The sequence below is a fragment of the Mobula hypostoma genome, chromosome 13 (genome assembly GCF_963921235.1).
Source record: "Mobula hypostoma chromosome 13, sMobHyp1.1, whole genome shotgun sequence".
Taxonomy (NCBI): domain Eukaryota; kingdom Metazoa; phylum Chordata; class Chondrichthyes; order Myliobatiformes; family Myliobatidae; genus Mobula; species Mobula hypostoma.
Genome location: NC_086109.1, coordinates 8,635,176 through 8,651,729, shown reverse-complemented (window position 1 = coordinate 8,651,729; position 16,554 = coordinate 8,635,176).

Here is a 16,554-nt window from a genome sequence, read left to right as displayed (position 1 = left end):
CAATAAAATAATCTCAATACCTACAGCAATAAAACAATCACAACACGTAAATCAACACTGAAACAATCACAAAATACAGCAACACTAAAAACAATCACAATACATACAGCAACACTAAAATAATCACAATACCTACAGCAACACTAAAAACAATCTCAATAGCTACAGCAATAAAACAATCACAATACCTACAGCAACACTAAAACAATCTCAATACCTGCAGCAACACTAAAAACAATCTCAATACCCCCAGCAACACTAAAAACAATCTCAAAACCTACAGCAACACTAAAAACAATCTCAATACACCCAGCAACACTAAAAACAATCACAATACCTACAGCAACATTAAAAGAATCAGAACACTGACAGCAACACTAAAATAATCACAATACCTACATCAACACTAAAAACAATCTCAAAACCTACAGCAACACTAAAAACAATCTCAATACCCCCAGCAACACTAAAAACAATCAGAATACCTACAGCAACACTAAAAACAATCTCAATACACCCAGCAACACTAAAAACAATCAGAATACCTACAGCAACACTAAAAACAATCTAAACACCGACTGCAACACTAAAGCAATCACAATACCTACAACAACACTAAAAACAAACCTAATACCTACCCAGCACTGAAACAATCACAATATCTACAGTAACAGTAATATCAATGTCAATAACTACAGCAACACTGAAACAATCCCAATACCTGCAGCAACACTAAACACAATCTCAATACCTACTGCAACAGTAAAAGAATCTCAATACATACAGAAAGAGTAAAAGCAATCTCGATAACTATAGCAACATTAAAACAATCACAGCAGCAACAGCAACAGTAAAAATAATGACAATACCTATAGCAACACTAAAAACAATCTCAGTACCTACCCCAACACTAAAACAATCACAATACCTGCAGCAACACGACAAAGAATCTCAATACCTACAGCAACAGTAAAAGAATCTCAATACCGACAGCAAAAACAATCATAATACCTACAGCAACACTATAACCAAACACATTACATACAGCAATACTACCAACAATCACAATACCTACAGCAACACTAAAAATAATCACAATACCTACAGCAACACTAAAACATTCTCAATACCTAAACAACACGAAAAACAATCTCAATACCGACCCCAACAGGAAAACAATCGCAATATCTACAGCAATACTAAAAACAATCTCGATACATGCAGCAACAGCAAAAACAATCACAATACCTACAGAAAAAGTTATAACAATCTCAATACCTACAGCAACACTAAAACAATCACAGTACGTACAGCAACACTACAACAATCACAATACCTACAGCAACACTAAAAACAAACCTAATACCTACCCAGCACTAAAACAATCACAATATCTACAGCAACAGTAAAATCAATCTCAATAACTATAGCAACACTAAAAACAATCACAATACCTACAGCAACATTAAAACAATCTGAACACCGACAGCAACACTAAAATAATCACAATACCTACAACAACACTAAAAACAAATCTAATACCTACCCAGCGCTAAAACAATCACAATATCTACAGCAACAGTAAAATCAATTTCAATAACTACAGCAACACCAAAAACAATCACAATACCTACAGCAACATTAAAACAATCACAATACCTACAGCGATATTAAAACCAATCTCAATACATGCAGCAACACTAAAACAATCACAATACCTACAACAACACTAAAACAATCAGAACACCGACAGCAACACTAAAATAATCACAATACCTACAACAACACTAAAAACAATCTCTAATAACTCCAGCAACACTAAAAACAATCACAATACCTACAACAACACCAGAAACAATCTCAGTACCTATGGCAACACTAAAACAATCACAATACATACAGCAATAAAACAATCACAATACGTAGAGCAAGACTAAAACAATCACAAAATCTACAGCAACGCTGAAACAATATCAATACTTACAGCAACACTAAAACAATCTCAAAACCTACAGCAACACTAAAAACAATCTCAATACCCCCAGCAACACTAAAAACAATCAGAATACCTACAGCAACACTAAAAAGAATCTAAATACCGACTGCAACACTAAAGCAATCACAATACCTACAACAACACTAAAAACAAATCTAATACCTACCCAGCACTAAAACAATCACAATATCTACAGCAACAGTAAAATCAATTTCAATAACTACAGCAACACCAAAAACAATCACAATACCTACAGCAACATTAAAACAATCACAATACCTACAGCGATATTAAAACCAATCTCAATACCTGCAGCAACACTAAAACAATCACAATACCTACAACAACACTAAAATAATCACAATACCTACAACAACACTGAAAACAATCTCTAATAACTGCAGCAACACTAAAAACAATCACAATACCTACAACAACACCAGAAATGATCTCAGTACCTATAGCAACACTGAAACAATCACAATACATACAGCAATAAAACAATCACAATACGTAGAGCAAGACTAAAACAATCACAAAATACAGCAACACTGAAAACAATCACAATACATACAGCAACACTAAAATAATCACAATACCTACAGCAACACTAAAAACAATCTCAATACCTACAGCAACACTAAAACAATCTCAATATCTACAGCAACACTAAAAATAATCACAATACCTACAGCAACATTAAAACAATCACAATACCTACAGCGATATTAAAACCAATCTCAATACATGCAGCAACACTAAAACAATCACAAAACCTACAACAACACCAGAAACAATCTCAGTACCTATAGCAACACTAAAACAATCACAATACCAACAGCAATAGTGCAACAATCACAATACCTACAGCAACACTAAAACAATCACAATACATACAGCAATAAAACAATCACAATACGTAGAGCAAGACTAAAACAATCACAATATCAATAGCAACACTAAAACAATATCAATACTTACAGCAACAATAAAATAATCTCAATACCTACAGCAATAAAACAATCACAACACGTAGAGCAACACTGAAACAATTACAAAATACAGCAACACTAAAAACAATCACAATACATGCAGCAACACTAAAATAATCACAATACCTACAGCAACAGTAAAACAATCTCAAAACCTACAGCAACACTGAAAACAATCTGAATACCCCCAGCAACACTAAAAACAATCACAATACCTACAGCAACACTAAAACAATCTCAAAACCTACAGCAACACTACAAACAATCTCAATACCCCCAGCAACACTAAAAACAATCAGAATACCTACAGCAACACTAAAAACAATCTAAATACTGACTGCAACACTAAAGCAATCACAATACCTACAACAACACTAAAAACAAATCTAATACCTACCCAGCACTAAAACAATCACAATATCTACAGCAACAGTAAAATCAATTTCAATAACTACAGCAACACCAAAAACAATCACAATACCTACAGCAACAGTAAAACAATCTCAAAACCTACAGCAACACTGAAAACAATCTGAATACCCCCAGCAACACTAAAAACAATCACAATACCTACAGCAACACTAAAACAATCTCAAAACCTACAGCAACACTACAAACAATCTCAATACCCCCAGCAACACTAAAAACAATCAGAATACCTACAGCAACACTAAAAACAATCTAAATACTGACTGCAACACTAAAGCAATCACAATACCTTCAACAACACTAAAAACAAATCTAATACCTACCCAGCACTAAAACAATCACAATATCTACAGCAACAGTAAAATCAATTTCAATAACTACAGCAACACCAAAAACAATCACAATACCTACAGCAACATTAAAACAATCACAATACCTACAGCGATATTAAAACCAATCTCAATACCTGCAGCAACACTAAAACAATCACAATACCTACAACAACACTAAAATAATCACAATACCTACAACAACACTAAAAACAATCTCTAATAACTGCAGCAACACAAAAAACAATCACAATACCTACAACACCAGAAACAATCTCAGTACCTATAGCAACACTGAAACAATCACAATACATACAGCAATAAAACAATCACAATACGTAGAGCAAGACTAAAACAATCATAAAATACAGCAACACAGAAAACAATCACAATACATACAGCAACACTAAAATAATCACAATACCTACAGCAACACTAAAAACAATCTCAATAGCTACAGCAACACTAAAATAATCACAATACCTACAGCAACAACAAAATAATCTCAATACCTACAGCAATAAAACAATCACAACACGTAAAGCAATACTGAAACAATCACAAAATACAGCAACACTAAAAACAATCACAATACATACAGCAACACTAAAATAATCACAATACCTACAGCAACACTAAAAACAATCTCAATACCCCCAGCAACACCAAAAACAATCACAATACCTACAGCAAAACTAACATAATCTCAATACATACAGCAATGAAACAATCACAACAAGTAGAGCAACACCGAAACAATCACAATACCTACAGCAACACTAAAACAATCACAATAGCTACAGCAACAGTAAAATCAATCTCAATGACTACAGCAACACTAAAAATAATCACAATACCTACAGCAACAGTAAAAACAATCTCAATACCTACAGCAACAGTAAAAGAATCTCAATACCTACAGCAATAAAACAAAATCACAATACCTACAGCAACACCAAAACAATCTCAATACTTACAGCAACACTAAAACAATCACAATACCTACAGCAACAATAAAATAATCTCAATACCTACAGCAATAAAACAATCACACAACGTAAAGCAACACTGAAACAATCACAAAATACAGCAACACTAAAAACAATCACAATACATACAGCAACACTAAAATAATCACAATACCTACAGCAACACTAAAAACAATCTCAATAGCTACAGCAACACTAAAATAATCACAATACCTACATCAACACTAAAAACAATCTCAATACCCCCAGCAACACTAAAAACAATCACAATACCTACAGCAAAACTAAAATAATCTCAATACATACTGCAATGAAACAATCACAAAAAGTAGAGCAACACCGAAACTATCACAATACCTACAGCAACACTAAAACAATCACAATAGCTACAGCAACAGTAAAATCAATCTCAATAACTACAGCAACACTAAAACAATCACAATACCTGCAGCAACACTAAAAACAATCACAATACCTACAGCAACATTAAAACAATCTGAACACCGACAGCAACACTAAAATAATCACAATACCTACAACAACACTAAAAACAAATCTAATACCTACCCAGCGCTAAAACAATCACAATATCTACAGCAACAGTAAAATCAATTTCAATAACTACAGCAACACCAAAAACAATCACAATACCTACAGCAACATTAAAACAATCACAATACCTACAGCGATATTAAAACCAATCTCAATACATGCAGCAACACTAAAACAATCACAATACCTACAACAACACTAAAACAATCAGAACACCGACAGCAACACTAAAATAATCACAATACCTACAACAACACTAAAAACAATCTCTAATAACTCCAGCAACACTAAAAACAATCACAATACCTACAACAACACCAGAAACAATCTCAGTACCTATGGCAACACTAAAACAATCACAATACATACAGCAATAAAACAATCACAATACGCAGAGCAAGACTAAAACAATCACAAAATCTACAGCAACGCTGAAACAATATCAATACTTACAGCAACACTAAAACAATCTCAAAACCTACAGCAACACTAAAAACAATCTCAATACCCCCAGCAACACTAAAAACAATCAGAATACCTACAGCAACACTAAAAAGAATCTAAATACCGACTGCAACACTAAAGCAATCACAATACCTACAACAACACTAAAAACAAATCTAATACCTACCCAGCACTAAAACAATCACAATATCTACAGCAACAGTAAAATCAATTTCAATAACTACAGCAACACCAAAAACAATCACAATACCTACAGCAACATTAAAACAATCACAATACCTACAGCGATATTAAAACCAATCTCAATACCTGCAGCAACACTAAAACAATCACAATACCTACAACAACACTAAAATAATCACAATACCTACAACAACACTAAAAACAATCTCTAATAACTGCAGCAACACTAAAAACAATCACAATACCTACAACAACACCAGAAATGATCTCAGTACCTATAGCAACACTGAAACAATCACAATACATACAGCAATAAAACAATCACAATACGTAGAGCAAGACTAAAACAATCACAAAATACAGCAACACTGAAAACAATCACAATACATACAGCAACACTAAAATAATCACAATACCTACAGCAACACTAAAAACAATCTCAATACCTACAGCAACACTAAAACAATCTCAATATCTACAGCAACACTAAAAATAATCACAATACCTACAGCAACATTAAAACAATCACAATACCTACAGCGATATTAAAACCAATCTCAATACATGCAGCAACACTAAAACAATCACAAAACCTACAACAACACCAGAAACAATCTCAGTACCTATAGCAACACTAAAACAATCACAATACCAACAACAATAGTGCAACAATCACAATACCTACAGCAACACTAAAACAATCACAATACATACAGCAATAAAACAATCACAATACGTAGAGCAAGACTAAAACAATCACAATATCTATAGCAACACTAAAACAATATCAATACTTACAGCAACAATAAAATAATCTCAATACCTACAGCAATAAAACAATCACAACACGTAGAGCAACACTGAAACAATTACAAAATACAGCAACACTAAAAACAATCACAATACATGCAGCAACACTAAAATAATCACAATACCTACAGCAACAGTAAAACAATCTCAAAACCTACAGCAACACTGAAAACAATCTGAATACCCCCAGCAACACTAAAAACAATCACAATACCTACAGCAACACTAAAACAATCTCAAAACCTACAGCAACACTACAAACAATCTCAATACCCCCAGCAACACTAAAAACAATCAGAATACCTACAGCAACACTAAAAACAATCTAAATACTGACTGCAACACTAAAGCAATCACAATACCTACAACAACACTAAAAACAAATCTAATACCTACCCAGCACTAAAACAATCACAATATCTACAGCAACAGTAAAATCAATTTCAATAACTACAGCAACACCAAAAACAATCACAATACCTACAGCAACAGTAAAACAATCTCAAAACCTACAGCAACACTGAAAACAATCTGAATACCCCCAGCAACACTAAAAACAATCACAATACCTACAGCAACACTAAAACAATCTCAAAACCTACAGCAACACTACAAACAATCTCAATACCCCCAGCAACACTAAAAACAATCAGAATACCTACAGCAACACTAAAAACAATCTAAATACTGACTGCAACACTAAAGCAATCACAATACCTACAACAACACTAAAAACAAATCTAATACCTACCCAGCACTAAAACAATCACAATATCTACAGCAACAGTAAAATCAATTTCAATAACTACAGCAACACCAAAAACAATCACAATACCTACAGCAACATTAAAACAATCACAATACCTACAGCGATATTAAAACCAATCTCAATACCTGCAGCAACACTAAAACAATCACAATACCTACAACAACACTAAAATAATCACAATACCTACAACAACACTAAAAACAATCTCTAATAACTGCAGCAACACAAAAAACAATCACAATACCTACAACACCAGAAACAATCTCAGTACCTATAGCAACACTGAAACAATCACAATACATACAGCAATAAAACAATCACAATACGTAGAGCAAGACTAAAACAATCATAAAATACAGCAACACAGAAAACAATCACAATACATATAGCAACACTAAAATAATCACAATACCTACAGCAACACTAAAAACAATCTCAATAGCTACAGCAACACTAAAATAATCACAATACCTACAGCAACAACAAAATAATCTCAATACCTACAGCAATAAAACAATCACAACACGTAAAGCAATACTGAAACAATCACAAAATACAGCAACACTAAAAACAATCACAATACATACAGCAACACTAAAATAATCACAATACCTACAGCAACACTAAAAACAATCTCAATACCCCCAGCAACACCAAAAACAATCACAATACCTACAGCAAAACTAACATAATCTCAATACATACAGCAATGAAACAATCACAACAAGTAGAGCAACACCGAAACAATCACAATACCTACAGCAACACTAAAACAATCACAATAGCTACAGCAACAGTAAAATCAATCTCAATGACTACAGCAACACTAAAAATAATCACAATACCTACAGCAACAGTAAAAACAATCTCAATACCTACAGCAACAGTAAAAGAATCTCAATACCTACAGCAATAAAACAATCACAATACCTACAGCAACACCAAAACAATCTCAATACTTACAGCAACACTAAAACAATCACAATACCTACAGCAACAATAAAATAATCTCAATACCTACAGCAATAAAACAATCACACAACGTAAAGCAACACTGAAACAATCACAAAATACAGCAACACTAAAAACAATCACAATACATACAGCAACACTAAAATAATCACAATACCTACATCAACACTAAAAACAATCTCAATACCCCCAGCAACACTAAAAACAATCACAATACCTACAGCAAAACTAAAATAATCTCAATACATACTGCAATGAAACAATCACAAAAAGTAGAGCAACACCGAAACTATCACAATACCTACAGCAACACTAAAACAATCACAATAGCTACAGCAACAGTAAAATCAATCTCAATAACTACAGCAACACTAAAACAATCACAATACCTGCAGCAACACTAAAAACAATCTCAATACCTACAACAACAGTAAAAGAATCTCAATACCTACAGCAATAAAACAATCACAATACCTACAGCAACACTAAAACAATCTCAATACTTACAGCAACACTAAAACAATCACAATAACTACAGCAACACTAAAACAATCACAATACCTACAGCAACATCAAAACAATCTCTAATAACTCCAGCAACACTAAAAACAATCACAATACCTACAACACCAGAAACAATCTCAGTACCTATAGCAACAGTAAAACAATCACAATACCAACAGCAATACTGCAACAATCACAATACCTACAGCAACACTAAAACAATCACAATACATACAGCAATAAAACAATCACAATATGTAGAGCAAGACTAAAACAATCACAATATCTACAGCAACACTGAAACAATATCAATACTTACAGCAACATGAAAATAATCTCAATACCTACAGCAACAATAAAATAATCTCAATACCTACAGCAATAAAACAATCACAACACGTAAATCAACACTGAAACAATCACAAAATACAGCAACACTAAAAACAATCACAATACATACAGCAACACTAAAATAATCACAATACCTACAGCAACACTAAAAACAATCTCAATAGCTACAGCAATAAAACAATCACAATACCTACAGCAACACTAAAACAATCTCAATACCTGCAGCAACACTAAAAACAATCTCAATACCCCCAGCAACACTAAAAACAATCTCAAAACCTACAGCAACACTAAAAACAATCTCAATACACCCAGCAACACTAAAAACAATCACAATACCTACAGCAACATTAAAAGAATCAGAACACCGACAGCAACACTAAAATAATCACAATACCTACATCAACACTAAAAACAATCTCAAAACCTACAGCAACACTAAAAACAATCTCAATACCCCCAGCAACACTAAAAACAATCAGAATACCTACAGCAACACTAAAAACAATCTCAATACACCCAGCAACACTAAAAACAATCAGAATACCTACAGCAACACTAAAAACAATCTAAACACCGACTGCAACACTAAAGCAATCACAATACCTACAACAACACTAAAAACAAACCTAATACCTACCCAGCACTGAAACAATCACAATATCTACAGTAACAGTAAAATCAATGTCAATAACTACAGCAACACTGAAACAATCCCAATACCTGCAGCAACACTAAACACAATCTCAATACCTACTGCAACAGTAAAAGAATCTCAATACATACAGAAAGAGTAAAAGCAATCTCGATAACTATAGCAACATTAAAACAATCACAGCAGCAACAGCAACAGTAAAAATAATGACAATACCTATAGCAACACTAAAAACAATCTCAGTACCTACCCCAACACTAAAACAATCACAATACCTGCAGCAACACGACAAAGAATCTCAATACCTACAGCAACAGTAAAAGAATCTCAATACCGACAGCAAAAACAATCATAATACCTACAGCAACACTATAACCAAACACAATACATACAGCAATACTACCAACAATCACAATACCTACAGCAACACTAAAAATAATCACAATACCTACAGCAACACTAAAACATTCTCAATACCTAAACAACACGAAAAACAATCTCAATACCGACCCCAACAGGAAAACAATCGCAATATCTACAGCAATACTAAAAACAATCTCGATACATGCAGCAACAGCAAAAACAATCACAATACCTACAAAAAAAGTTATAACAATCTCAATACCTACAGCAACACTAAAACAATCACAGTACGTACAGCAACACTACAACAATCACAATACCTACAGCAACACTAAAAACAAACCTAATACCTACCCAGCACTAAAACAATCACAATATCTACAGCAACAGTAAAATCAATCTCAATAACTATAGCAACACTAAAAACAATCACAATACCTACAGCAACATTAAAACAATCTGAACACCGACAGCAACACTAAAATAATCACAATACCTACAACAACACTAAAAACAAATCTAATACCTACCCAGCGCTAAAACAATCACAATATCTACAGCAACAGTAAAATCAATTTCAATAACTACAGCAACACCAAAAACAATCACAATACCTACAGCAACATTAAAACAATCACAATACCTACAGCGATATTAAAACCAATCTCAATACATGCAGCAACACTAAAACAATCACAATACCTACAACAACACTAAAACAATCAGAACACCGACAGCAACACTAAAATAATCACAATACCTACAACAACACTAAAAACAATCTCTAATAACTCCAGCAACACTAAAAACAATCACAATACCTACAACAACACCAGAAACAATCTCAGTACCTATGGCAACACTAAAACAATCACAATACATACAGCAATAAAACAATCACAATACGTAGAGCAAGACTAAAACAATCACAATATCTACAGCAACGCTGAAACAATATCAATACTTACAGCAACACGAAAATAATCTCAATACCTACAGCAACAATAAAATAATCTCAATACCTACAGCAATAAAACAATCACAACACGTAAATCAACACTGAAACAATCACAAAATACAGCAACACTAAAAACAATCACAATACATACAGCAACACTAAAATAATCACAATACCTACAGCAACACTAAAAACAATCTCAATAGCTACAGCAACACTAAAATAATCACAATACCTAGAGCAACACTAAAACAATCTCAAAACCTACAGCAACACTAAAAGCAATCTCAATACCCCCAGCAACACTAAAAACAATCTCAAAACCTACAGCAACACTAAAAACAATCTCACTACACCCAGCAACACTAAAAACAATCAGAATACCTACAGCAACACTAAAAACAATCTAAATACCGACTGCAACACTAAAGCAATCACAATACCTACAACAACACTAAAAACAAACCTAATACCTACCCAGCACTAAAACAATCACAATATCTACAGCAACAGTAAAATCAATCTCAATAACTACAGCAACACTAAAACAATCCCAATACCTGCTGCAACACTAAACACAATCTCAATACCTACAGCAACAGTAAAAGAATCTCAATACATACAGAAAGAGTAAAAGCAATCTCGATAACTATAGCAACACTAAAACAATCACAACACCAACAGCAACAGTAAAAATAATGACAATACCTACAGCAACACTAAAAACAATCTCAGTACCTACCCCAACACTAAAACAATCACAATACCTGCAGAAACACGAAAAACAATCTCAATATCTACAGCAACAGTAAAAGAATCTCAATACCTACAGCAATAAAACAATCATAATACCTACAGCAACACTATAACCAAACACAATACATACAGCAATACTACCAACAATCACAATACCTACAGCAACACTAAAAATAATCACAATACCTACAGCAACACTAAAACATTCTCGATACCTAAACAACACGAAAAACAATCTCAATACCGATCCCAACAGGAAAACAATCGCAATATCTACAGCAATACTAAAAACAATCTCGATACATACAGTAACAGCAAAAACAATCACAATACCTACAGAAAAAGTTATAACAATCTCAATACCTACAGCAACACTAAAACAATCACAGTACATACAGCAACACTGCAACAATTACAATACCTACAGCAACACTAAAAACAAACCTAATACCTACCCAGCACTAAAACAATCACAATATCTACAGCAACAGTAAAATCAATCTCAATAACTACAGCAACACTAAAAACAATCTCAATACCTACAGCAACAGTAAAAACAATCTCAATACCTACAACAACAGTAAAAGAATATCAATACCTACAGCAATAAAACAATCAGAATACCTACAGCAACACTAAAACAATCTCAATACTTACAGCAACACTAAAACAATCACAATACATACAGCAATAAAACAATCACAATACGTAGAGCAAGACTAAAACAATCACAATATCTACAGCAACGCTGAAACAATATCAATACTTACAGCAACACGAAAATAATCTCAATACCTACAGCAACAATAAAATAATCTCAATACCTACAGCAATAAAACAATCACAACACGTAAATCAACACTGAAACAATCACAAAATACAGCAACACTAAAAACAATCACAATACATACAGCAACACTAAAATAATCACAATACCTACAGCAACACTAAAAACAATCTCAATAGCTACAGCAACACTAAGATAATCACAATACCTACAGCAACACTAAAAACAATCTCAATAGCTACAGCAACACTAAGATAATCACAATACCTACAGCAACACTAAAAACAATCTCAATACCCCCAGCAATACTAAAAACAATCACAATACATACAGCAACACTAAAACAATCTCAAAACCTACAGCAACACTAAAAACAATCTCAATACCCCCAGCAACACTAAAAACAATCACACCTACAGCAACACTAAAACAATCCCAATACCTGCTGCAACACTAAACACAATCTCAATACCTACAGCAACAGTAAAAGAATCTCAATACATACAGAAAGAGTAAAAGGAATCTCGATAACTATAACAACACTAAAACAATCACAACACCAACAGCAACAGTAAAAATAATGACAATACCTATAGCAACACTAAAAACAATCTCAGTACCTACCCCAACACTAAAACAATCACAATACCTGCAGCAACACGAAAAACAATCTCAATACCTACAGCAACAGTAAAAGAATCTCAATACCTACAGCAATAAAACAATCATAATACCTACAGCAACACTATAACCAAACACAATACATACAGCAATACTACCAACAATCACAATACCTACAGCAACACTAAAAATAATCACAATACCTACAGCAACACTAAAACATTCTCGATACCTAAACAACACGAAAAACAATCTCAATACCGACCCCAACAGGAAAACAATCGCAATATCTACAGCAATACTAAAAACAATCTCGATACATACAGCAACAGCAAAAACAATCACAATACCTACAGAAAAAGTTATAACAATCTCAATACCTACAGCAACACTAAAACAATCACAGTAAATACAGCAACACTACAACAATTACAATACCTACAACACTAAAAACAAACCTAATACCTACCCAGCACTAAAACAATCACAATATCTACAGCAACAGTAAAATCAATCTCAATAACTACAGCAACACTAAAAACAATCACAACACCTACAGCAACATTAAAACAATCACAATACCTACAGCAATATTAAAACCAATCTCAATACCTGCAGCAACACTAAAACAATCACAATACCTACAACAACACTAAAGCAATCAGAACACCGACAGCAACACTAAAATAATCACAATACCTACAACAACACTAAAAACAATCTCTAATAACTACAGCAACACTAAAAACAATCACAATACCTGCAATAACACCAGACACAATCTCAGTACCTATAGCAACACTAAAACAATCACAATACATACAGCAATAAAACAATCACAATACGTAGAGCAAGACTAAAACAATCACAATATCTACAGATTCACTAAAACAATATCAATACTTACAGCAACACTAAAATAATCACAATACCTACAGCAACAATAAAAACAATCACAATACCTACAACACCAGAAGCAATCTCAATACCTACAGCAACACTAAAAACAATCTCAATACCCCCAGCAATACTAAAAACAATCACAATACATACAGCAACACTAAAACAATCTCAAAACCTACAGCAGCACTAAAAACAATCTCAATACCCCCAGCAACACTAAAAACAATCACAATACCTACAGCAACACTAAAACAATCGCAATACTTACAGCAACACTAAAACATTCACAATACCTACAGCAACAATAAAATAATCTCAATACCTACAGCAATAAAACAATCACAACACGTAGAGCAACACTGAAACAATCACAAAATACAGCAACACTAAAAACAATCACAATACATACAGCAACACTAAAAATAATCACAATACCTTCAACAACACTGAAATAAACTCAATACCTACAGCAACACTAATACAATCTCAATACCTACAGCAATACTAAAGCAATGACATTAACTACAGGAACAATAAAAGAAGCACGATACCTACAGCAACATCAAAACAATCACAATACCTACAGCAACACTAAAATAATCTCAATACCTACAGCAATAAAACAATCACAACACGTTAGAGCAACACTGAAACAATCACAATACCTACAGCAACACTAAAACAATCACAATACCTACAGCAACACTAAAAACAATCTAAATACCGACTGGAATACTAAAGAAATCACAATACCTGCAACAACACTAAAAACAAACCTAATACCTACCCAGCACTAAAACAATCACAATACCTACAGCAACAGTAAAATCAATCTCAATAACTACAGCAACACTAAAAACAATCTCAATACTTACAGCAACAGTAAAATCAATCTCAATAACTACAGCAACACTAAAACAATCGCAATACCTGCAGCAACACTAAAAACAATCTCAATACCTACAGCAACAGTAAAAGAATCTCAATAGCTACAGAAAGAGTAAAATCAATCTCGATAACTATAGCAACACTAAAACAATCACAACACCTACAGCAACAGTAATAATAATCACAATACCTACAGCAATAAAACAATCACAATACCTACAGCAACACTAAAACAATCTCAAAACCTACAGCAACACTAAAAATAATCTCAATACCCTCAGCAACACTTAAAATAATCACAATACCTACAGCAACACTAAAAACAAACCTAATACCTACCCAGCACTAAAACAATCACAATACCTACAGCAACAGTAAAATCAATCTCAATAACTACATCAACACTAAAAACAATCTCAATACCTACAGCAACAGTAAAAGAATCTCAATAGCTACAGAAAGAGTAAAAGCAATCTCGATAACTATAGCAACACTAAAACAATCACAACACCTACAGCAACAGTAAAAATAATCACAATACCTACAGCAATAAAACAATCACAATACCTACAGCAACACTAAAACCAAACACAATGCATACAGCAATACTAAAAACAAGCATAATACCTACAGCAACACTAAAACAATCTCAAAACCTACAGCAACACTAAAAACAATCTCAATACCCCCAGCAACACTAAAAGTAATCACAATACCTACAGCAACACTAAAATAATCTCAATACCTACAGCAATAAAACAATCACAACACGTAAAGCAATACTGAAACAATCACAAAATACAGCAACACAAAAACAATCTCTATACTTACAGCAACTACAAAAACAATCTCTATACCAACAGCAACTACAAAAACAATCTCTATACCAACAGCAACACAAAAACAATCTCTATACTAACAGCAACTACAAAAACAATCTCTATACCAACAGCAACTACAAAAACAATCTCTATACCAACAGCAACTACAAAAACAATCTCTATACCAATAGCAACTACAAAAACAATCTCTATACCAACAGCAACTACAAAAACAATCTCTATACTTACAGCAACTACAAAAACAATCTCTATACCTACAGCAACTACAAAAACAATCTCTATACCAACAGCAACTACAAAAACAATCTCTATACTTACAGCAACTACAAAAACAATCTCTATACTTACAGCAACTACAAAAACAATCTCTATACCAACAGCAACTACAAAAACAATCTCTATACTTACAGCAACTACAAAAACAATCTCTATACCAACAG